Source organism: Eleutherodactylus coqui, chromosome 8 (assembly GCF_035609145.1).
Source record: "Eleutherodactylus coqui strain aEleCoq1 chromosome 8, aEleCoq1.hap1, whole genome shotgun sequence".
Taxonomy (NCBI): Eukaryota; Metazoa; Chordata; class Amphibia; order Anura; family Eleutherodactylidae; genus Eleutherodactylus; species Eleutherodactylus coqui.
In genome coordinates this window covers 42,870,172-42,895,118 of record NC_089844.1, presented here as the reverse complement: position 1 = coordinate 42,895,118, position 24,947 = coordinate 42,870,172, and positions in this window count along the sequence as shown.

Genomic DNA, 24,947 nt, shown 5'->3' with positions numbered 1-24,947 from the left:
CCTCCTCCTCCTCCTGCTCCTCCTCCTGAAACCTCACGTAATCACGCTGAACGGGCAATTTTTCTTAGGGCCACAAGGCTCACTCAAATAATTTTTCTGAACAATTTTTATAAGTTTCAATGCGCTTAAAAGCGTTGGAACTTTAACTTGAACCAATTTTTCGTTACACTGGGCTGCCTCCAGGCCTAGTTACCACTTAAGCCACATTAACCAAAGCGGTTAATGGGTTTCACCTGCCCTCTTGGCTGGCCATGGCCAATTTTTGGGATGTACATTAGTACTGTTGATACAGCAATTTTTGTGGGCCCTCGCCTACAGTGTAATCAAATTAATTTTTAGCCCACCTGCATTCCAGCTGACGTTACCTCAGCTGTGTTGGGCAATGCAATGGGATATTTTTATGTACCGCCGGTGGGTTCCAGGGAGCCACCCATGCTGTAGGTGCACACGGAGTTTTTAATACATGTGTCCACTTCTAAAGAACCCCAGTCTGACTGGGGCATGCAGTGTGGGCCGAAGCCCACCTGTATTACGCACGACATTACTACCTCAGCTGTGTTGGGCAATGCAATGGGATATTTCTATGTACCGCCGGTGGCTTCCTGGCACCCACCCATGCTGTGGGTCCACAGGGAATTATAAATGCATCTGTTTCCACTTATAAAGAAACCCAGTCTGACTGGGGCATGCAGTGTGGGCCGAAACCCACCTGCATTAACCCTTTCCAGTCCACTGTGTGACCTGTGAAGACATTAGGGTTTAAGGCTGTACAGCTCCGTTGTTGGTAGACGTCCGTCGGGGTTCTCTTACTGTATATTGCCAGCCTCTCTGCTGTCGGAGCCTATCCTACGTGTCAGCTCATGCAGTACTGGCTTTAGCCAGCATATAGCGCCGTTGTATAACGGCAGAAAAAGAGTAAGCCCCCTAGGAAAACCATATACAAATTGGATTGGAAAGGGTTAAGCACAACATTACTACCTCAGCTGTGTTGGGCAATGCAATGGGATATTTCTATGTACCGCCGGTGGCTTCCTGGCACCCACCCATGCTGTAGGTGCACACAGAGTCTTTACTACATCTGTACACTTATAAAGAACCCCAGTCAGACTGGGGCATGCAGTGTGGGCCGAAGCCCACCTGCATTAAGCACGACATTACTACCTCAGCTGTGTTGGGCAATGCAATGGGATATTTCTGTGTACCGCCGGTGGGTTCCAGGGAGCCACCCATGCTGTGGGTCGACAGGGACTTCACAATAGGGAGTTGTACCTGCCTGTGTCTATGAATTTAAAAGCCCGGTCTGACTGGGGCATGCAGACACCTTGACAGAATGAATAGTGTGTGGCACATAGGTTCCCCATTGCTATGCCCACGTGTGCAGCTCCTGATGGCGGTGGCACAGGATTCTATTTCTCATTGCTTCTGTACAGCATTGTGGGCTATCGCTCCGCCACTTTTAAAGAGGGTCGCTGCCTAGCCGTGCCAACCTCTGCAGTGTGTGCCTGCGGTCCCTCGTCATGGCAGACGCAATTCTAAATAGACATGAGCGTGGTGTGGCATGAGGGCAGCTGAAGGCTGCCCAGGGACACTTTGGTGTGCGCTGTGGGGGGGAGGGGGTACGGTTGGGCAGCATGTAACCCAGGAGAAGTGTCAGTGGAGTGTCATGCAGGCAGTGATTGTGCTTTGTTGGAGGTAGTGTGGTGCTTAGCAAAGGTATGCCATGCTAATGAGGGCTTTTCAGAAGTAAAAGTTGTTGGGAGGGGGGGGGGCCACTCTTGCCGGTATTGTGGCTTAATAGTGGGATCTGTGAACTTGAGATGCAGCCCAACATGTAGCCCCTCGCCTGCCCTATCCGTTTCTGTGTCATTCCCATCACTTTCTTGAATTGCCCAGATTTTCACACATGAAAACCTTAGCGAGCATCGGCGAAATACAAAAATGCTCTGGTCGCCCATTGACTTCAATGGGGTTCGTTGTTCGAAACGAACCCTCGAGCATCGCGGGAAGTTCGTTCCGAATAACGAACACCCGAACATTTTGGTGTTCGCTCATCTCTAATAGATAGATATGAAATAGATAGATAGATATGAAATAGATAGATAGATAGATAGATAGATAGATAGATAGATATGAAATAGATAGATAGATAGATAGATAGATAGATAGATAGATAGATAGATATGGCATGGATAGATTAGATAGATAGATAGATATGAGATAGATGGATAGATAGATAGATAGATAGATAGATAGATAGATAGATAGATAGATAGATAGATAGATAGATATGGGATGGATAGATAGATAGATAGATAGATAGATAGATAGATAGATAGATAGATAGATTGATTGATTGTTGGGGTGTGCTGCTGGGATCTGTTGTACTATGTACACCTAGCAGCAAAGCTACAGGGGGTGGAGGGTTAATTGAGCTGGCTGGGTGTGGTACTTCCTGCTAGCCAATCACCTGGATCTGTGCTCACATATAAACCCAGCTCCTGGTCTGTCTCTGGTTGGGTCCCCAGGGTGAGCAGTCATGTTACTTCTGTGTTCTCCAACTTGTATCAGTCATGTTCAGCTTGTTCCCACTCTGATCTGTGTTTGCAAGTAGGTCTGTGTCTCTCTGCTTCCAGTGTGTCAGTTGGTGGATCCCTGACACAGCCCCCTATGTCAGCTCTGTGGCTGACTGTCGATTCCCCCTGGTATGAGGACACATAGACTTGCTGTGAGTTCCATCTGTGTGCATGTGAGCTCTGGGTGGAGTCTGTCTGGGTTTTTATATGTTGCAGCTGGCTGTGTCCAGTGCTCTGTTATGTCCTGTTGCAAGTTTGCTGAGTGACCTGTGTCTTGCTGGTTCATGTCCGTTTGTACGTTTAAATTCTGTCAGTTTCTTGTCAGTCTGCTGCGTGACCTGCTATCTGTGTCCTGTCCTGTTTCAGCTTTTTGTGTGAACTCTGTCTGGTTTGTCGTGGATTTCCTTTTGTGTCCAACGACTTAATCGATTAGGAATGTCTACACCCTTCCAGATTGAATGATTAAAGGCTGGGGGGACAGTGCGCACTGTCCGAAGTAACCAGTCTGACTCAAGTTCAGATTAAGAAACTTCCTGTTTATTCTTGGGCGTTTAGCCTCTTTATAAAGTTAACATATCTGCCCTTTTGGGGCAGGCAAAAGGTTACATAGATACAACGTATTGTTTGATTATTGGATAAGCGTCTTCCTTCATCCGGTCATCTGGTATTGCCCGTCACGTGGTAGCAGTTTGGAGAGGGTGGGTACTATTTCATTCTACTTCGTACCCCACGTGTAGACCAGCCGAGATGATTGGAGGCAATGTCATGAATTAGTAATTGCATTCATCTCCCATGTTATTTGCATACGTTTCCAGTAAAATTGCTTGGGTACTTATTACGGTATCTAAAAGCGGTACTTGTCTTAAGTGCGGTTAACTGTCTAATCCTCACTTCTTCTAAAGGCACAAACAGATGGAGAAACATATATATATATATATATATATATATATATATATATATATATATATATATATATCGGTTTCATGTTAAATTTCATCTTTTCAGCAGAGTTAGAGAAAAAGATATTTTCATTTAAAGGAAGTATGCTTATTGTGTAAATGTAAGAACAGAAGGCAAACATGACATTTGATTATACAGAATGTCAATTCATGAATACAGGTCCGATGTCCTCTACAAAAAGGCCCAAAACCCAATATAGCTATTATATATTGGGTTTCCACCACAGGTTCTGTTGGACTCCTGGTTAGTGTAGGGACTAGCGGTATAACCAGGAGCCATGAAGTGGCCCGCTAGCTTCCATGTTTTGTACAAAATGTCAACCAATACCTGGTACCGTATTTATAATCAGCTTATCTGTTACTAGTGGTTGCATTGTGGCTGCTGTATGCTGTGTATTCTGGCTCTGTGTATCCTGTGGTTCTGTCTCTGTCATGTAGCATGTGTATGTCTCCTGTTCTGTGGCGTGGCTCCTAGGTTCAGCTAGGGCCCAGATCCGAAGACCGCTGGACCACCCTTTATTGGGGCGAATCCCCCGCTTAGGGTGGGGCATGCCATCCTCCCGCGTAGAGCATGTCAGTTGCCTGAAACCTGTGTGAATACCGTGTGACCCTGGTGATACCTGTGTGCGTCCATTCCATCCTTTCTGTCCCATTTTGGGTACGATCGTTTGGGCTCCCGTGCTTGGGTTGCCCACACGATCGTAACATAGATAGATAGATAGATAGATAGATAGATAGATAGATAGATAGATAGATAGATAGATAGATATGGGATATATAGATACGGGATAGATAGATAGATAGATAGATATGGGATAGATAGATAGATATGGGATAGATAGATATGGGATAGATAGATATGGGATAGATAGATAGATAGATAGATAGATAGATAGATAGATAGATAGATAGATAGATAGATAGATAGATAGATAGATAGATAGATAGATAGATAGATATGGGATAGATAGATAGATATGGGATAGATAGATAGATATGGGATAGATAGATAGATATGGGATAGATAGATAGATATGGGATAGATAGATAGATATGGGATAGATAGATATGGGATAGATAGATATGGGATAGATAGATATGGGATAGATACATATGAGATAGATACATATGAGATAGATAGATAGATAGATAGATAGATAGATAGATAGATAGATAGATAGATAGATAGATAGATATGAGATAGATAGATATAGATAGGAGAGAGAGATATAGATAGATAGATAGATAGATAGATAGATAGATAGATAGATAGATAGATAGATAGATACATATGGGATAGATAGATAGATATGGGATAGATAGATAGATAGATAGATAGATAGATAGATAGATATGGGATAGATAGATAGATAGATAGATAGATAGATAGATAGATAGATAGATATGGGATAAATAGATAGATAGATAGATATATAGATATGGGATGGATAGATAGATAGATATGGGATGGATAGATAGATAGATAGATATGGGATGGATAGATAGAGAGATAGATATGAGATAGATAGATAGAGAGATAGATATGAGATAGATAGATAGATATGGGATGGATAGATAGATAGATAGATAGATAGATAGATAGATAGATAGATATGGGATAGATAGATATGGGATAGATAGATAGATAGATAGATAGATAGATAGATATGGGATGGATAGATAGATAGATAGATAGATATGGGATGGATAGATAGAGAGATAGATATGAGATAGATAGATAGATAGATAGATAGATAGATAGATAGATAGATAGATAGATAGATAGATAGATATGGGACGGATAGATAGATATGAGAGAGAGATATAGATAGATAGATAGATATGGGATGCATAGATAGATAGATAGAAGGATAGATATGAGATAGACATGAGATAGACATGAGATAGATATGAGATAGATAGATAGATAGATATGACAGATAGATATGACATAGATAGATATGACATAGATATGGGATAGATAGATATGACATAGATAGATATGAGATAGATGTTACATAGATAGATAGATATGAGATAGATAGAAAGATAGATAGATCCTGTCTCTTTTATAATTACTAATTTATTACAGCTGATTTCAAACATTGAGTTATTCACCATTATCTGCTACTCATGCGAGAGGTTGGGAGTCTGGATCACATGAGATGTGAGAGAGTGGAGAGAGTGTCCATGTGACCCCTGTCCACTGCCAAAAGCCCCTACAATGGGCATGTGACATCAGAACTGGACCATGGAACATTGCAAGAAGGCGGCCTTTTCTGATTAATCACGTCTTACATCATGTAGATGATTAGGTGTATGTGCATCATTTACCTGGAGAAGAGATAGCACAAGAATACGTCACGATGTGCTACCGCAGCGGCTTCACCTGTCACTGGACCCATGGGCGATTGCCACCAACTCCTGCAGCCTGCACATTGTCCTCCGCTATGCTGCTGAACCTTTGCCTGCTCTTTGCCATCTACCCTTAGGGTGCACAATCCTGTCGGGCCTCTTATAGGGCCACTGCACTCATCCCTATCAGACCCTCCACCAATCTTTTCTGACTACCTATGTTAGGCATCCTCTCCCTATGGAGGATGCCTAAGCAAGTTAGTCTCTTGTAGCCTTTTATGTCAAAGCCCCCATTTGTGTCCCTTCTGGTTTTCGACTCCTGCCTGACCCACGACTACTCTGACTTCTGTTCTCCCTGACCCAGCGCTGATTACTTCACTGTGCTATAGCTGTCTGCCTGCCTTGACCATCTGCCTGGACTTTGTTTCTGTACCTGTTTTTGCCTGCCCAGACCTCCCCCACTGAAAATACTACACTCTGGTGCCCACCATCAGGTAACGCACCTGGGCATCAGCAGCCACACCACCACAGGCAGCACTCACCCATTCACGAATTTAATCAATGGGTGAGTGCTGCCTCTGATTGGCTGAGCGCAGGGACCAATCACAGGCAGCTCTCAGCTGTCATTTAATAACTGAGAGCTGCCTATGATCGGTCACCGTGCTCAGCCAATCAGAGGCAGCCCTTTTAGCAGGCAGGGATTTTAAATCCCCGCCTGCTGAATTCACTTCATAGCAGTGCAGGAGAAGACCCAGCTAGACGCGCCTGAGCCCCGGCAGCTGCAGAGAGGTGAGTATAGATTTTTTTTATTTTTCACACATTTTAGGGATAATTTTCAGGTAAGGGCTTATTATTTAAAGCCCTTCGCCGAAAATCACTGCTGGGCTTGCTGGCACCCCATTGCTTTTAATGGAGGCGGCTGTAGCGCCGGCTCCATTGAATTCAATGGGAGAACATCACGCTTCTCTGCCATAGCTGCAATCTTCACTATATGTTCTCCATGGGGTTGGCGCTGCTGCCGCTGGCAGCTCCCTTCAATCTCACCGGGGTGGAAGGGCAACTGGGGCATTTAAGGGATTAACAGCCACGATTGCAGGTCAGCTGTCAAAGATGTCTGAAATCAGCCATGTATGGAGCGAGTTCAGCTCCTGAGCCCGCTCCATGCACAAACATTTGATGTGAGCCGTGTAGGTATGCCACACGTTGGAAAAGGGTTAATAATCTTTCATAGGAATTAGGTAAGAATGGAAATGGACTTGGGTCATCGAGTAACTGATAAAGCCCTTTAAGAGGCAGTCAGTGAAGGGCACAGATGGCTTTGGGTTGCAGCACAGCTGGCCTCGGGTTGCAGCACAGCTGGCCTCAGGTTGCAGCACACACAGCCTCAGGTTGCGGCACTCCTGGCCTTATATTACAGCACACCTGGCCTCGGGTTACAGCACACCTGGCCTCGGGTTACAGCACATATGGGCACGGGTTACAGCACACATGGCCTCGAGTTGCAGCACACCTGGCTTCTGGTTAGAACACACCTGGCCTCGGGTTGCAGCACACCTGGCCTTGGGTTGCAGCACACATGGCCTTGGGTTGCGGCACACCTGGCCTCGGGTTGCACCGCTGGAGCAGGCATATTTCTGCTGATGTCTATTTGGCGATAAGTCTTCAGTGTCAGATCTGTTATAAATGCAATAAGTAGAAGTTTTGCTGATTATCGAGATATTATTTAATGACGGATGCGGCCGTATTGCGATCATCCGTGCATTATAGCAATAATTCACCGAATTGACTTCATCCATCCTGCATAATAGATCTTCTTTATATGATGAGCAGAAACAAAACAGTAAAAAGCAAAGCTGCATGCTGGCGCCGGCACCATCTATTTGTCTTCCAGTCGGAGAATTGATCATGTGTAAAGTTATTTAGATGGCAAAACTAATGCCTCTATTTCCGAGCCGTATATCTCCTCTACAGAGCAATTTGGCTCTTACTGAATTGCAAGGTTTGTGTTGGGAGAGCGGCATTCATCTGAACCGGGGGAGGCTCCATCACAAACTGTTCACAGGGAGAATATTTAGTTCCAATCAATGAGAGGAATGGAAGGCGACAGAAACATTTCATTTCCAGTCCAGAGAAACATATTCTCCTGTTTAGACACAAACACAACTCTCTGGGCTGCCGGTAATGAGATACAAATGGGGAAAGCAGATGGCAGTTCCAGTTGCATTTATTCCTGATGCCAGATCTTGATTGGAGGGAAAGGAAAGAAATGAAGCTTGGGGGAGAGTTTCATTAATATTCCAGGTGCCCTTGATCATTCCATATGCAATTGCTCTGAGGAGAGATGCAGCAGAGCTGCGTTTGTTAGAGGCCTCAAGTAACAGGACTCCATGTATCTTTGGTGACATTGTATAGGATCTGCATACACTATAAGTATGTACCATAAATGGTGTATTGGTCGCATTCTTCATGATGGCATCACTGTGCTGTTATCATTGCATCACATGCACCACGTGCCCGTGCCCTCCACCCAACCTAAAGACAGGTGCTCAGGTGCAACTGCAGTTTTTACATCCCTCAACAGAGTTGTCTTAAAGGGGTTGTCTCGCGAAAGCAAGTGGGGTTCAGCACTTCTTTATGGCCATATTAATGCACTTTGTGATATACATCGTGCATTAAATATGAGCCATACAGAAGTTATTCACTTACCTGCTCCGTTGCTGGCGTCCCCGTCTCCATGGCTCCGTCTAATTTCGGGGTCTGCTTGCTTTTTTAGACACGCTTGCGCAGAAGGGTCTTCTCCTTCTGGTCGGTCCGGGCACGAGCGGCGTTCTGGCTCTGCCCCCTCCTACGCGTCATGACGTAGCTCCGCCCTGTCACGTGTGCCGATTCCAGCTAATCAGGAGGCTGGAATCGGCAATGGACCGCACAGAGCCCACGGTGCACCATGGGAGAAGACCCGCGGTGCATCGTGGGTGAAGATCCCGGCGGCCATCTTGGAGAAGGAAGAAGTAGGAAGAAGGAAGAAGTCGCAGAGCGGGGATTCGGGTAAGTAATATATTTTTTTTATTTTAACACATACCTTGAGTTTGTCCTGCGCCGAACGGGGGGCCTATGCAAAAGAAAACAAAAAAACGTTACGGCGCGAGACAACCCCTTTAATGTGTTATCTGTGGATTTACATAGGACTGTGGGAAAGCCTACAACCATATTGTCATAATTGTGCAAGTAAGGACTCATGCACGTATATAGTAGATTCATGTTCTGTGGTGTCCATAGACATCCATGGGCTAAATGTATCATCTTCTTCTATCTATTAGCCTGTTGTTGGGGCAGTTACTCTGTAACTGTCTCACAACTGATTCATTGGTGGGTCATCTGACTACACTAATGCAGCTGACTTGTTTGGGGAGGAGGTCCTGATTGGCTAGCCTCTCTTTAATTAGTCCGGGCTTAACAGTTTGTTGCTGGTTATAGTGTAAGCTATGTGCATTTATATTCAGTATTCCTTGTGCGCTTTTAGTATCTTGTTCTAGTCTAGCTTTATCTCTTCTCAGTGTAGTTTTGTTCCTATGGTCATTTCAAGTTCAGCTCTTGCTTCTTAGCCTTTTAGCTTATTAGTGTTAGGTTGTGCTTCTGGGACCTGTAGTTCTACAGGTTTCCATGAGCAAAGCTTCACAGGTGAGGGATAATTGAGCTTGCTGGGTGTGGAGTTTCTCCTGCCAGCCAATCCCCACTGGTCTGCTGCATATATATACCAGTCCCTTTGCAAGAGAAGGCTGGTATCCCTTCACTCTAAGGTTTGATTTTCTGCATGCCTGTATATGTATTATGTGTTTGAACAGTGTCTTGCCCAGTGTCTGTGCAGGTGGCCAGACATTAGGTGTGGACAGTCCTGTTCTGTGTGTGTTCTGTCTTCTATGCTAGCTATAGAGTTGTGGTGTGAACTGTGTTATCTGTCTACACCATGATCTGACTATCACCTACTTGCTCTTACCTGTTATCTAGTAACATCACCACCATCTGTTCCATTATCTAACACCATCACCCCTAATATTACTTCTTTGTTTTCTGTAACCAAAAGGGGGAAATTGTATTACTTGCTGGTGTTCTTCTCTGTTAATGTCCCTCTGATCCACCAGTCTGGGATCCTGTTTTAAGCCATCCAAGATGGCCACTGTCATTTTCAAGCTAACAAATGTACACTGTGCACTGCTCTCTGATTGGCCAGAACTGATCATGTGACCAGGTCTTGTCAATTAGAGAGCAGGTATAACACATAGATATAATCTAACACTACTAATACATGGTATGGATTAGGTAGTCTGAAAATTGCTTCTGCCATCTTAAACAGCTGAAAACTGGACCTGGAACTGATGGATCAGAGTGGCATCAGCACAGCTGGAAATACAAATGCTAACTCCGGTCCCAGGTCAAAAGTTTGTGCTGAAACAAGAGGTCACTTTAATGGCCTTAGCACAAATCCTTGAACATGCCTGTACAACCCAAATATAATTAAAGGGGTTGTCCAATTGTAAACTATTAATGACCTATCTCATAATTTGCTATCAGCAGTAGATTGGTGGGGGGCTGCTTCCTGGGATTTCCACAAATTCAGGCAGCAGACCCCCATTGCTCTACTATTAATAGCCTCTTCTAAGGATAGATCATCAATCATTTACAACTGGACAACCCCTTTAAGCACCTCCTTTTAAGTTGTCTATACACATAAGATTAGTATCAGCTGAAATGCAGCCCATTAACCATATGTCGGGTCATTTGTAGAAATAGTTTGACTATCAATGTGCCAAACTTAAAAATAAATATAACCCAATAGAATGGGCTTGCACAAAGATACAAATCATCAGCTGTGGTAGTCACTGATTAGCTCCAATGGTCACATGTCATGTCAACCCATTACCAATGCTGGTGAACTGAGACTGGTGGGGGGACCCAGGATATATCTGTACCATAGTGACAGGGGAAAGGTATTGTATTACTCCTTTCGTTATTTTACAGGATTGTAAGTTGTTTGGGAAAAAATCAAGGGGCTGGACAACCCCTTTAAGGGTCCGTCTCCCAATGTCTAGACAGATCTGCATTCGGGAGAATGGGAAAGTTGGATTCCTTTAGGAACTATTATTGGAGCCATACTGATTTAAAACCAACTTTCCGAAAATTGAAGAAGAAGAAAGAAGAGGGAGAAAGAGAAGGAAGGAAGAAGAACAAAGAAGAGGGAGATGGAGGAGGAAAAAATAGGAGAAGGAGGGGGGAAAGAAGAATAAGGAGGAAAGAGAGGAAGAGGAAGAAAGAGAAGAAGGAAGAAGAAGAAAGAAGAGGAGGATAAAAATAGAAGAAGGAGGTGGAAAAGAAGAATAAGGAGGAAGGAGAGGAAGGAGAAGGAAGAGGAAGAAAGAGAAGAAGCAAGAAGAAGAAGGAAGAGGAGGAAAAACTTAAAGACTTAAGAAGTTCTATTTCTCTTGCCTCTGTTGCTTTTCTTACTTCCTCCTGTAATTCCAGCCCTTCGGTCTATAATTCTGTCTCTTTCTTCACTGTATTGTAAATCAAGGTCACATTTAGAATTTTATGTATCGATTCTGAAGGTTCTACAACCCTTTAGGTGCTGGATCCGTTTTCTTTTCTTCCTCGGAGCCGCGTCTCTTATATATTCGCACAATAGCATGTGAGATTCTATTATGACTGTAGAGTAGAGCAACATTTGCACTTGTCAGCAGCCCCCGGCCTCACTTCATGGCGGCATTATTCACCGGCGCGTGCGTCTGCAAGACAAAATGTGCATATAGCAGCAAAGTATGTTGGCTTTCGGCATATCATTATAATATGATGACTTCTAAATACATCAAAACTTGCCTATTCCTCCTACTTTTCTGCCATTTAGAACCCAGAGAGGGCTGCAATAATCACCAGAGTTGTTAGATGCAGTGAGGCTTGCGGATCGCGGTGCAGAGCGCGTCTCCTAGAACGACGCCTTCCTTTGATAAATTCCAAGTGGTAATCACTTTAATTAAAAATGGTCCCGAGTCAACTGCAATCTTCTTCCAAAGAGTGAGCAGGATAAAGATGGATCTAGTGTTATTGTACCCACAGAAGAATGTTCGCTTGTCATTCACTATAAAGCAATTAGTTTTTTGTCATTCCACAGGCCCAGGAGGGGGACGCGGCGGCCATTTTGAAATTATTGCATTCATGCATTGGCAGTATTCTGCTTAGAAGAGATTGTTTTTTTTTGTTTTTTTTTTTTATAACCGGCCTATTAAACATAAATGAGTCTTTCCAGTGACACCTTTTACTTTGTACTTGACAGGAAAAGAAAACATGATTTACACAATTCCGGGTCTGCCATTCTGTTTTTGACATGCTTTTTTCATTGGCGCATTTGCTTTTCATTCCTTGCTACAAATACGTTCTGTAGACTGAAAGCCTTTCAGTTTATGCATGGAAAATGTCAACTTCTCTGTGCTGTATGCAGATGTAGAAGAGAGGAATTTGTCATTTAAAGCGCACGCCCCGAGATGTCGATAACGCTGCGACGTATAATGAAGGATAAAATGTCTACAATAGTTTCTAAAAGTGTAACTGTCATTTAAATTTTAAAAAATGTACGGAATCAGTGATTTTACACATTTTTGGAACGTGATATAGTAGCTCAGTCTGTACATTTTTCAATCAAAACCCTTCTTTTGCTATGCTGCAAAGACGTTGCTATGGAAATCCGTATTCACCTAACTGCATAGCAGAATAGGGCACTTCAGCTGTGTCTGCACTATTCTCACTCCCATTTTAATGCTGCATTAATAAATCTTTGTTTGTGTTATTAATTTTTAACCCTTTGTTCTTCTCTGCCCCAAGCTTTGTTCCCCCACCCTAGTTTTATTCCTCCCCACTGAGATCTCCACCATTCGTGATGGCTCTGTCCCTGGTAGTTCGCTGTGAAGGAGAAGCCATTCTATGCTGCAGACAGCTTCTCCCAATCCCAGAGCCAGCTTCCTACCAGATCTGATTCACGGTGAGGATCCCAGTGCATTGGGTACATTTCTCATCACCCAATGCTCTGAGATACAGCAGGGAGCAGGTGCTGTGAACAGGAGAAGCTGTCTGCAATATAGAACAGCTACTCCATACACAGCACACCATTGAGGGCAGAGATCATGGCAGAGGGAATAAAACTAGTATAAGATGATAGATCAGGAGAGAAATATAATTTGTTTTTGGGATCACCACATTCAAAGACGCAGTAAATATTTATTCTTCCATGGACAGAGCTCTTGATACCCTCTTGATACCATGGTTCAGTAGCAGTCAAAAAGTGGGACTGAGCGACCACGCTTACACATGACTGATAAATGTGACCTTCTGCTGCGCAGAGGAGAGGTCGGCACATTATCTGAGAGCAGGTTGTGACGCGGCCGTTACATGGTACCTCGTTACTGATCACAAGATGTCACCACCAGCTGTTCCTAATACAGTAATAATTCGATGTCCACCCAAATTCATTTACACAACTCTCACATTGCCATTCACATGATGGTAACACAGTCCAGTCCGCATAATCCTACGTATAATCTGAATGTAGAGAAAATGTAGCGAATATATTCCTAAGAACATTTCTCTCCATCAGCTTAGAACACTAAGATCTCATCTAAATCAGCCGTGAGAGGGTTAAGGACGAGGTCACCGCCATAGAGTTCCGCTAGCTTGGTGGCTAAATCATCCATGAAATGACCTTTCCTTTCTAAAACGCTTCCCAGGTGATGGATGTAATGATTTTTACGCTTCTTGGGTGTTGACAGGATCAGCCCTAATCTTGTAGACAGATGCGACCTATGCTGGCTACCGGATGGATGATTGATGCTCCGGACATCTGCGTATTGAAATGCAGCATTCAGTGGAAATTATAGGTTGGAGAATTCCTAAGTAGAGTCACTTAACCTGGACCTCAACCTGTTATATGCCAGGGAGGTGTATGTCAGATGAACAGCGGGGCGGATGTCATCATGTGGATGTGCCGAGAGTAGATCTATCAGTCATTGGCCACACACATAATAATCAGATATGCTGGCCTTTTAGGCCTTATTCACATGGCAAAATGACAGTGTGGATTATGATGCAGATTCCATGCTGAAATCCAGTTTGGAATCTACATGGTTTCATTATTTCCAATGGGAATCTGTTCATACAGAGCTGAATTTTCCATGCACTAAAAAAAGAGTTGACATGCCAATTCTTAAAGGGCCACTCTGGTGAAAACATATTTTTCCATCCCTGCACCCATCATCTGATTGCCCATAACACTCCCCTGTGTAGTCCAGTCAGTTCCATGTATTGCAGCCCCGTGTCTGATGCTTATCAGCTACCATCTTGAGAGTGAGATTTTTGTACTTTCAGTTTCACATCAATCCCATGCCACATTAGCAGAGGCTGTACCATTCTGACTGCTGAGTGGACAGTTTAATTATCATTACCTTCTGTGTTCACCTATAGAAGCTACAGTTATGAGGATGAGCTGTGATCTCTTCTATTATACCTGTGTGACAGGAAGTGCGTGATCATCATCAGTAACTGTGACTGGAGTGCCTGTGTCCCCCCTGTAGGCTGTTTCTATGGTAGATCTACGTGACAGCATCACACAAACTGAAAATATAACTAGAAAATTAATCTATACCCTAAGTACATCTGAGCCAATCAGGACTGAAATCACATGACCATCTGAGGAGAAAAAGGCCAAGAGATTCAGACAGAAAGAAATAACTAACCAATGTAACACTAGCCAAATTATTTATATCAGGGGGATAGCTGCATAATGAATGCATTAAAAAGTGGTGGGCCTTTAAAAGGGAAAGCGTGTTTAAGGGCCACACATGGATTTCATCTATTGAATGGGACTACATCCACATGAGGATTTGCAGCATTTAAAATGCAAATTCATAGCAGAAATCGAAGGGCCCCGGGTTTATATTCCAGATTCTACTGTGCATTTTTCAGACGAAAGAATCTGCCATGTGAACAAGGCCTAAAGGGGGCTTTCTGGAACTAGGATAGGTCATCAATATCCGATCAGTGGAGTCAATCACCTGGAACATCCACTAACCACCTGTTTAAAGAGGCTTTAACATTCGCATTAGCACCACAGCCTCTTCTCAAGTCAGTAATGTTAGATTCATTCATCACGGGGCCTAAGAGCACCTCGGTCCCATTCAAGTAAATGGAATCAAACTGCTATACCAGGCACTGCCACTATGAAATGTACAGCAGTGGGCCTGGTATACACAAGCTCTATGCTCTCTTTGAACAGCTGATCATGGGGGGTTCTGAGTGGCAAACCACCATTGATTGAATATTGATGACCTCGCCTCATTATCTATATATATATAAAATTGAATGTATGCGTGTCTGTCTGTCTGTCTGTCTGTTTGTCCTTTATGCGCTACTACACCATTCATCCGATCACCATGAAACTTTGGGAAGTTGTTGAGTACACTCCTGGGAAGATTATAGGCATAGTACAACTATCGTATGATAAATGGCGCGCGTGCAAGCGTCGACAGTTACGCCCCCCCCCCCCACGTAGATTGTTTGATTTCCATCATTGCCACCAATTCTCTCACTTCCCAATGTCGTAGAAACATGAAATTTGGCATGAGCATTGATTATGTCATAAATAGGAAAAGTTAATGGGTCCCAACTCGATTATTCAATTCTAAGCGCAAAAGAATTAGCGTCCAAATTTTACGTATGGAATCTAATTCCATCACTTCCCAATGTCATAGAAACTTGAAATTTTGCACGAGCATTGATTATGTCATAAATAGGAAAAGCTAATAGGTCCTAACTTGATTATTCAATTCTAAGCGCCAAAGAATTAGCGTCCAAATTTTACGTACGGAATCTAATTTTCTCACTTCGCGATGTCATTGAAACTTGGAATTTGGCAAGAGCATTGATTATGTCATAAATAGGAAAAGTTAATGGGTCCCAACTCGATTATTCAATTCTAAGCGCCAAAAAAATAGCATCCAGATTTTACGTACGGAATCTAATTTTCTCACTTCGCGATGTCATAGAAACATGAAATTTGGCACGAGCATTGATTATGTCATAAATAGGAAAAGCTAATGGGTCCCAACTCCATTATTCAATTCTAAGAGCCAAAGAATTAGCGTCCAAATTTTACGTACAGAATCTAATTCCATCACTTCTCAATGTCATAGAAACTTGAAATTTGGCACGCGCATTGATTATGTAATAAATAGGAAAAGTTCAAGGGTCCTAACTCGATTATTCAATGCTAAGCACCAAAGAATTAGCGTCCAAATTTTACGTACGGAATCTAATTCTCTCACTTCCTGATGTCATCTATATATATATACTAGCTTACCCGTCGCGCGTTGCTGCGAAGACAGACAGACATACATTCATTCGTTTTTATATATCTAGATAACAACCAATCACAGCGCAGCTTTCATGTTACCTCAGTGGTATAACATATAACAACCAATCACAGCGCAGCTTTCATGTTACCTTAGCAGTATAAAATATAACAACCAATCACAGCGCAGCTTTCATGTTACCTCAGTGGTATAACATATAACAACCAATCACAGCGCAGCTTTCATGTTACCTTAGCAGTATAAAATATAACAACCAATCACAGCGCAGCTTTCATGTTACCTCAGCAGTAAGAGAAATAACAACCAATCACAGCGCAACTTTTATTCTGCCTCAGCAATATAAAAAATAGCAACCAATCACAGCGCAGCTTTCATGTTACCTCTGCGGTATTATATATAGCAACCAATCACAGCGCAGCTTTCATGTTACCTCAGTGGTATAATATATAACAACGAATCACAGCACAGCTTGCATGCAACCTCAGTAGTATAAGAAGTAGCCACCAATCACAGCACAGCTTTCATGTTATCTCAGAAGTATAAGAAATAGCAACCAATCACAGCACAGCTTTCATTTTACCTCAGCATTCTCAATATCCAGCAATTGTCTTGCGAAACGTTCGGCGGATGCATCATTTTGTGGTTGAACACTCATCCCGTTGCTCGTAATGCCTTTTGGTTTCGTGCTTGAGATGGAAATCAAACGATCTTTGTCTGGGGGGCATAACTCTTGACGATGCTCGCACGTGCGCCACATATCGTAGGATAGTTGTACTATGCCAGTAACCTTCCCAGTAGTGTACTCAACAACCTCCCAAAGTGTCATGGCGATTGGATGAATGGTGTAGTAATGCATAAAGGACAGACAGACAGACATACATTCATTTATATATATCAGGAAGTGAGAGAATTAGATTCTGTACGTAAAATTTGGACGCTAATTGTTTTGCGCTTAGAATTGAATAATCGAGTTGGGACCCATTAGCTTTTCCTATATATGGCATAATCAATGCCCGTGCCAAATTTCAAGTTTCTATGTGAGAAAATTACATTCCGTACGTAAAATTTGGACGCTAATTCTTTTGCGCATAGAATTGAATAATGGAGTTGGGACCCATTAGCTTTTCCTATTTATGACATATTCAATGTCCGTGCCAAATTTCAAGTTTCTATGTGAGAAAATTACATTCCGTACGTAAAATTTGGACGCTAATTCTTTTGCGCATAGAATTGAATAATCGAGTTGGGACCCATTAGCTTTTCCTACTTATGACATAATCAATGCTTGCGCCAAAGTTTAAGTTTCTATGACACTGGGAAGTGAGAAAATTAGATTCCGTACGTAAAATTTGGACGCTAATTCTTTGGCGCATAGAATTGAATAATCGAGCTGGGACCCATTAGCTTTTCCTATTTATAACATATTGAATGCCCGTGCCAAATTTCAAGTTTCTATTACATTGGGAAGCGAGAAAATTAGATTCTGTACGTAAAATTTGGACGCTAATTCTTTTGCGCATAGAATTGAATAATCGAGTTGGGACCCATTAGCTTTTCCTATTTATAACATCTTGAATGCCTGTGCCAAATTTCAAGTTTCTATGTGAGAAAATTACATTCCGTACGTAAAATTTGGACGCTAATTCTTTGGCGCATAGAATTAAATAATCGAGTTGGGACCCATTAGTGTTTCCTATTTATGACATAATCAATGCTCGTGCCAAATTTCAAGTTTCTATGACATCGCGAAGTGAGAGAATTAGTGGCAATGATGGAAATCGAACGATCTACGTGGGGGGGGTCGTAACTGTCGACGACGCACGCATGCGCGATTTATCGTACCATAAATGTACTATGCCTATAATCTTCCCAGGAGTGTACTCAGCAACTTCCCAAAGTTTCATGGCGATCGGATGAATGGTGTAGTAGCGCATAAAGGACAAACACACAGACAGACAGACAGACATTCAATTTTATATATATAGATAAATGAATGTATGTTTGTCTTTCTGTCTGTCCTTTATGCATTACTACACCATTCATCCAATTGCCATGAAACTTTGGGAAGTTGCTGAGTACACTCCTGGGAAGATTATAGGCATAGTACAACTATCCTACGATAAATGGCGCGCCTGCGAGCGTCGTCGACAGTTATGCCCCCCAGACAAAGATCGTTTGATTTCCATCTCAAGCACGAAACCAAAAGGCATTACGAGAAATGGGAGGCGTGTTCAACTACAAAATGATGCATCCGCCGAACGTTTCGCCAGACAATTGCTGGATATTGAGAATGCTGAGGTGAAATGAAAGCTGTGCTGTGATTGGTTGCTATTTCTTATACTGCTGAGGTAAAATGAAAGCTGTGCTGTGATTGGTTGCTATTTCTTATACTGCTGAGGTAAAATGAAAGCTGTGCTGTGATTGGCTGCTATTTCTTATATTGCTGAGGTAACATGAAAACTATGCTGTGATTGGTTGCTATTTCTTATACTGCTGAGGTAACGTGAAAGCTGCGCTGTGATTGGTTGCTACTTCTTATACTAATGAGGTTACATGAAAGCTGCGCTGCGATTCGTTGTTATATATTATATCACTGAGGTAACATGAAAGCTGCACTGTGATTGGTTGTTATCTAGATATATAAAAACGAATGAATGTCTGTCTGTCTTCGCAGCAACGCGCTACGGGTAAGCTAGTCTAAATATATAAAATTGAATGTATGTGTGTCTGTCTGCGTGTCTGTCTGTCTGTTTGTCCTTTATGCGCTACTACACCATTCATCCGATCGCCATGAAACTTTGGGAAGTTGTTGAGTACACTCCTGGGAAGATTATAGGCATAGTACATTTATCCTACGATAAATGGAGTGCGTGCGAGCGTCGTCGACAGTTACGCCCCCCCGTAGATCGTTTGATTTCCATCATTGCCACCAATTCTCTCCCTTCCCGATGTCGTAGAAACATGAAATTTGGCACGAGCATTGATTATGTCATAAATAGGAAAAGTTAATGGGTCCCAACTCGATTATTCAATTCTAAGCGCAAAAGAATTAGCGTCCAAATTTTACGTACGGAATGTAATTCTCTCACTTCCTGATATATATAAATGAATGTCTGTCTGTCCTTTATGCATTACTACACCATTCATCCAATCGCCATGACACTTTGGGAGGTTGTTGAGTACACTCCTGGGAAGGTAACTGGCATAGTACAACTATCCTATGATAAGCGGCGCGCGTACGAGCGTCGTCGACAGTTATGCCCCCCCAGACAAAGATCGTTTGATTTCCATCTCAAGCACGAAAGCAAAAGGCATTACGACCAACGGGAGGCGTGTTCAACTACAAAATGATGCATCCGCCGAACGTTTCACAAGACAATTGCTGGATATTGAAAATGCTGCGGTAACATGAAAGCTGTGCTGTGATTGGTTGCTATTTCTTATACTGCTGAGGTAAAATGAAAGCTGTGCTGTGATTGGTTGCTATTTCTTATACTGCTGAGGTAACATGAAAGCTGCGCTGTGATTGGTGGCTACTTCTTATACTGCTGAGGTAAAATGAAAGCTGCGCTGTGATTGGTTGCTATTTCTTATACTGCTGAGATAACATGAAAGCTGTGCTGTGATTGGTGGCTACTTCTTATACTACTGAGGTTGCATGAAAGCTGTGCTGCGATTCGTTGTTATATATTACACCACTGAGGTAACATGAAAGCTGCGCTGTGATTGGTTGCTATATATAATACCGCAGAGGTAACATGAAAGCTGCGCTGTGATTGGTTGCTATTTTTTATATTGCTGAGGCAGAATAAAAGTTGCGCTGTGATTGGTTGTTATTTCTCTTACTGCTGAGGTAACATGAAAGCTGCGCTGTGATTGGTTGTTATATTTTATACTGCTAAGGTAACATGAAAGCTGCGCTGTGATTGGTTGTTATATGTTATACCACTGAGGTAACATGAAAGCTGCGCTGTGATTGGTTGTTATCTAGATATATAAAAACGAATAAATGTATGTCTGTCTGTCTTCGCAGAAACGCGCGACGGGTAAGCTAGTCTATATATATAAAATTGAATGTATGCGTGTCTGTCTGCATGTCTGTCTGTTTGTCCTTTATGCGCTACTACACCATTCATCCGATCACCATGAAACTTTGGGAAGTTGTTGAGTACACTCCTGGGAAGATTATAGGCATAGTACAACTATCGTATGATAAATGGTGCGCGTGCGAGCGCCGATAGTTACACCCCCCCCCCTGTAGATCGTTTGATTTCCATCATTGCCACCAATTCTCTCACTTCCCAATGTCGTAGAAACATGAAATTTGGCATGAGCATTGATTATGTCATAAATAGGAAAAGTTAATGGGTCCCAACTCGATTATTCAATTCTAAGCGCAAAAGAATTAGCGTCCAACTTTTACGTACGGAATCTAATTCTCTTACTTCCCAATGACATAGAAACGTGAAATTTGGCACGAGCATTGATTATGTCATAATTAGGAAATTTAATGGGTCCCAACTCGATTATTCAATTCTAAGCACAAAAGAATTAGCATCCAAATTTTACGTACGGAATCTAATTTTCTCACTTTGCGATGTCATAGAAACATGAAATTTGGCATGAGCATTGATTATGTCATAAATAGGAAAAGTTAATGGGTCCCAACTTGATTATTCAATTCTAAGTGCAAAAGAATTAGCGTCCAAATTTTACGTACGGAATCTAATTCCATCACTTCCCAATGTCATAGAAACTTGAAATTTGGCACGAGCATTGATTATGTTATAAATAGGAAAAGCTAATAGGTCCCAACTCGATTATTCAATTCTAAGCGCCATAAAATTAGCGTCCAAATTTTACGTACGGAATCTAATTTTCTCACTTCGCGATGTCATAGAAACTTGAAATTTGGCACGAGCACTGATTATGTCATAAATAGGAAAAGTTAATGGGTCCCAACTCGATTATTCAATTCTAAGTGCAAAAAAATTAGCGTCCAAATTTTACGTACGGAATCTAATTCTCTCACTTACTGATGTCATATATATATATATATAAATGAATGTATGTCTGTCTGTCTGTTCTTTATGCATTACTACACCATTCTGTCAGGACAGTGTCCGGGATATGGGGTTCCCTGAGATATCCCGCAACCCCTGTCCCTGCCTACTTGCCCCCCTGGGCTAACCCCCAGGGCGACAACTGGGCGACGGTCCCTACCCTCACTAGGGAAGCGGGACACGGGAGACAAACAGACACTGAGACAAGCAACGGTAGAATGGTCAGACAATCCGGGTAGGCAACAAGAGGGTACGCAGTACGGAGGGGTCAGGCAAAAACGTAGTCAAGTCCAAAAGCAGGTGTCAGAAAAGCCGAGGTCACAAGAGCAGTCAGGATAAACGCGGGTGCAGCTGGAGAACCAAACTAACACTGGCAAGGCCTGAGAGGAAAACACACCTATTTAAATGCTGTCAGCGCTCCCGCCCCAGAAGCTGATTGGGGCGGGGAGCCTGACAGCAGCAGGGCTAATCAGGGCGGTGCTGGGGGCACGCCCCCAGTCTCACTGCACAGACAGTTACTAGGGAAGCCAGCCTGGTAGTCAAGCGACTAGAAGCACCAGCTGCCTCCCTAGCAACCCGGCGGCGACCAGTATTACAGCGGCCCGGGGAGATCACAAGAACCGGGGTACCTCTGCGCCGCGCTCCTGTACCCCGGGTGGCCGGACCGGTGGTGCGGGCACGGAGGCCCCGAGAGTTGCCGGTTCTGACAGTACCCCCCCTTCTACGGGGGTACACCGGACCCCCATGGCCAGGTGCGGGCTTAAGCGGGAAGGCCCTGTGGAATGCCTGGACTAGGCGTGGCGCATGAACGTCCCTGGCAGGGACCCACGTCCTATCCTCAGGGCCAAATCCTCTCCAGTGGACCAGGTACTGCAGCCCACCTCTAACCCGTCGGGCATCCACAAGCCTTTCTACTTCATACTCCAGTTCCCCCTGTACCAGAGAGGGAGGAGGCGGGTTCTGGGTGGGGAGAACTGGAGTCACATACTTCTTAAGCAAGTTCTTGTGAAAAACCTTGTGGACCTTCCAGGGGTCAGGAAGTGCCAACTTATATGACACCGGGTTGATAACCTGAGAAACCGTAAATGGGCCAATGAACCGAGGAGCAAGTTTCAGGGAGGGAACCTTAAGTCTCAGGTTCTTAGATGATAATAAAACCTGCTCCCCGACCACAAAAGGTGCAGAGATAGTACGTCTTTTATTTGCGTATTTACGCAGTTTCTCTTGGGAACCCTGAAGGTTCTTACGAACCTGGGCCCAAACTGTGCACAGTTCTTCGGCGGATATGTCGGCGGCCGGATTGTTCGAGACCAAAGGAGTAGAAAGCGAGAACCGGGGATGGAACCCATAGTTACAAAAAAAAGGTGACAGTTGGGTCGACGAGTTACCATGGTTGTTAATAGCAAATTCGGCGAGAGGTAAGTAGTTGGCCCACTGATGCTGGTTATCAGAGACAAACAGTCGCAGATACTGGATAAGTTCTTGGTTCATCCGTTCCGTTTGTCCGTTACTCTCGGGATGGAAAGCGGAGGAAAAGGACAAATTAACGTTTAGATTTTTACAGAAGGCTCGCCAGAAGCGAGCGACGAACTGAACCCCTCTATCAGACACAATATCCTCGGGGATCCCATGTAACCGAACAATCTCCTTGATGAACATCTCAGACAAAAGTTTGGCGTTAGGCAACTTGCCAAGTGGAACAAAATGAGACATTTTGGAGAAACGGTCAACTATTACCCAAATGACCGTATTCCCCAGCGAGGATGGCAGATCAGTAATAAAATCCATGGACAAATGGGACCATGGCCTGGACGGAATGGGCAAGGGCAGAAGAGGCCCCTCAGGACGTCTCCTGAGGTTCTTCCCCCTTGCGCAAACCGGGCACGCGGACACAAATACCCGTACATCCTTGGCCATGTGCGGCCACCAATAGAGTCTGGCCGCTAACTCCAGAGTACCCCTGATACCGGGGTGTCCAGCTAGGACTGAAGCATGTGTCTCCTCTAACACTTTCAATCTCAGTGACAACGGGACAAATAATTTGCCTTCCGGAAGGGCTTCAGGAGCAGATTGTTGAGCGGCGTGAATGAGAGGTGAAAGGTCGGAGGAGACAGCAGCGAGGACCACCCCAGGGGAGAGAATGCTCTCAGGCTCCGGCTCGGAAGGTTCCGGAGAACCAAAACTCCTAGACAGGGCATCAGCCTTGACATTCTTAGAACCGGGTCTATAGGTAACAACAAAATTGAACCGAGAGAAAAACAAGGCCCAGCGGGCTTGCCGAGCATTTAACCTCTTAGCGGAATCTAGATAAGTGAGGTTTTTATGGTCAGTGAGTACAGTAATCTGGTGATGGGCTCCTTCCAAAAAATGCCTCCACTCTTCGAAAGCCCACTTAATCGCCAGCAATTCCCGGTTGCCTATATCATAGTTCCGTTCGGTGGACGAAAACTTCCTAGAAAAATAGGCACACGGTCTAAGGTTGGTGAGAGTGGAGGGACCTTGGGACAGTACCGCTCCCACACCAAACTCAGAGGCATCTACCTCCACCACAAAAGGACTGGACAGATCCGGTTGTACTAGGACAGGTGCAGACGAGAACGCCGCCTTTAGGGTATTGAAGGCCCTCAGAGCCTCAGAAGACCAGGTCCTCACATCTGCCCCCTTTCTGGTGAGGTCCGTTAGAGGTTTAGCCACCACGGAGAAGTCTTTAATGAATTTGCGATAGTAGTTGGCGAAGCCGAGGAAGCGTTGAAGGGCTTTCAACGACCCTGGCTGGGCCCACTCCGTGATGGCCTTCACCTTTTCAGGATCCATCTGGAAGTCGCATGGCGTGATGATATACCCCAAAAATGATATCTTTTGTACCCCGAAGACACATTTCTCGAGTTTAGCAAACAGCTTGTTATGTCTGAGTCGAGCTAGCACAGTCTGAACGTGAGTATGGTGACTCGGCAAGTCGGAGGAAAAAATCAAAATGTCGTCTAGATATACAACCACGAACACCCCCATGATATCCTGAAACACTGAGTTCATGTACCCCTGAAAAATGGCGGGGGCGTTACACAATCCAAAAGGCATAACTAGGTATTCAAAATGCCCGAGGGGCGTATTGAAGGCGGTTTTCCACTCATCCCCCTCCCGAATGCGGATGAGGTTGTATGCTCCCCTGAGATCAAGTTTAGAAAACCATCGGGCACCAGCGACCTGGTTGAGGAGGTCAGGAATGAGTGGAAGAGCATACTGGTTTCGGACTGTGATTTTATTTAGCTCTCTATAGTCAATACAGGGCCGGAGACCCCCATCCTTCTTCTCAACGAAGAAAAACCCGGCACCCACCGGGGATTCTGAGGGCCGGATGTGCCCCTTGGCCAGGCTGTCCTGGATGTAGTCCCTCATGGATTCTCTCTCTGGAACCGTAACGTTATAAATGCGGCCCTTGGGAAGTTTGGCCCCAGGAATCAAGTCTATTTTACAGTCCCATTCCCTATGAGGGGGCAGAGCTTCAGATAATTGTTTGGAGAACACGTCAGAAAACTCGGAGAGGTATTCTGGTAGGGGGCTCCCCTCGCAGGTGGAGATTCCCACCTTCAC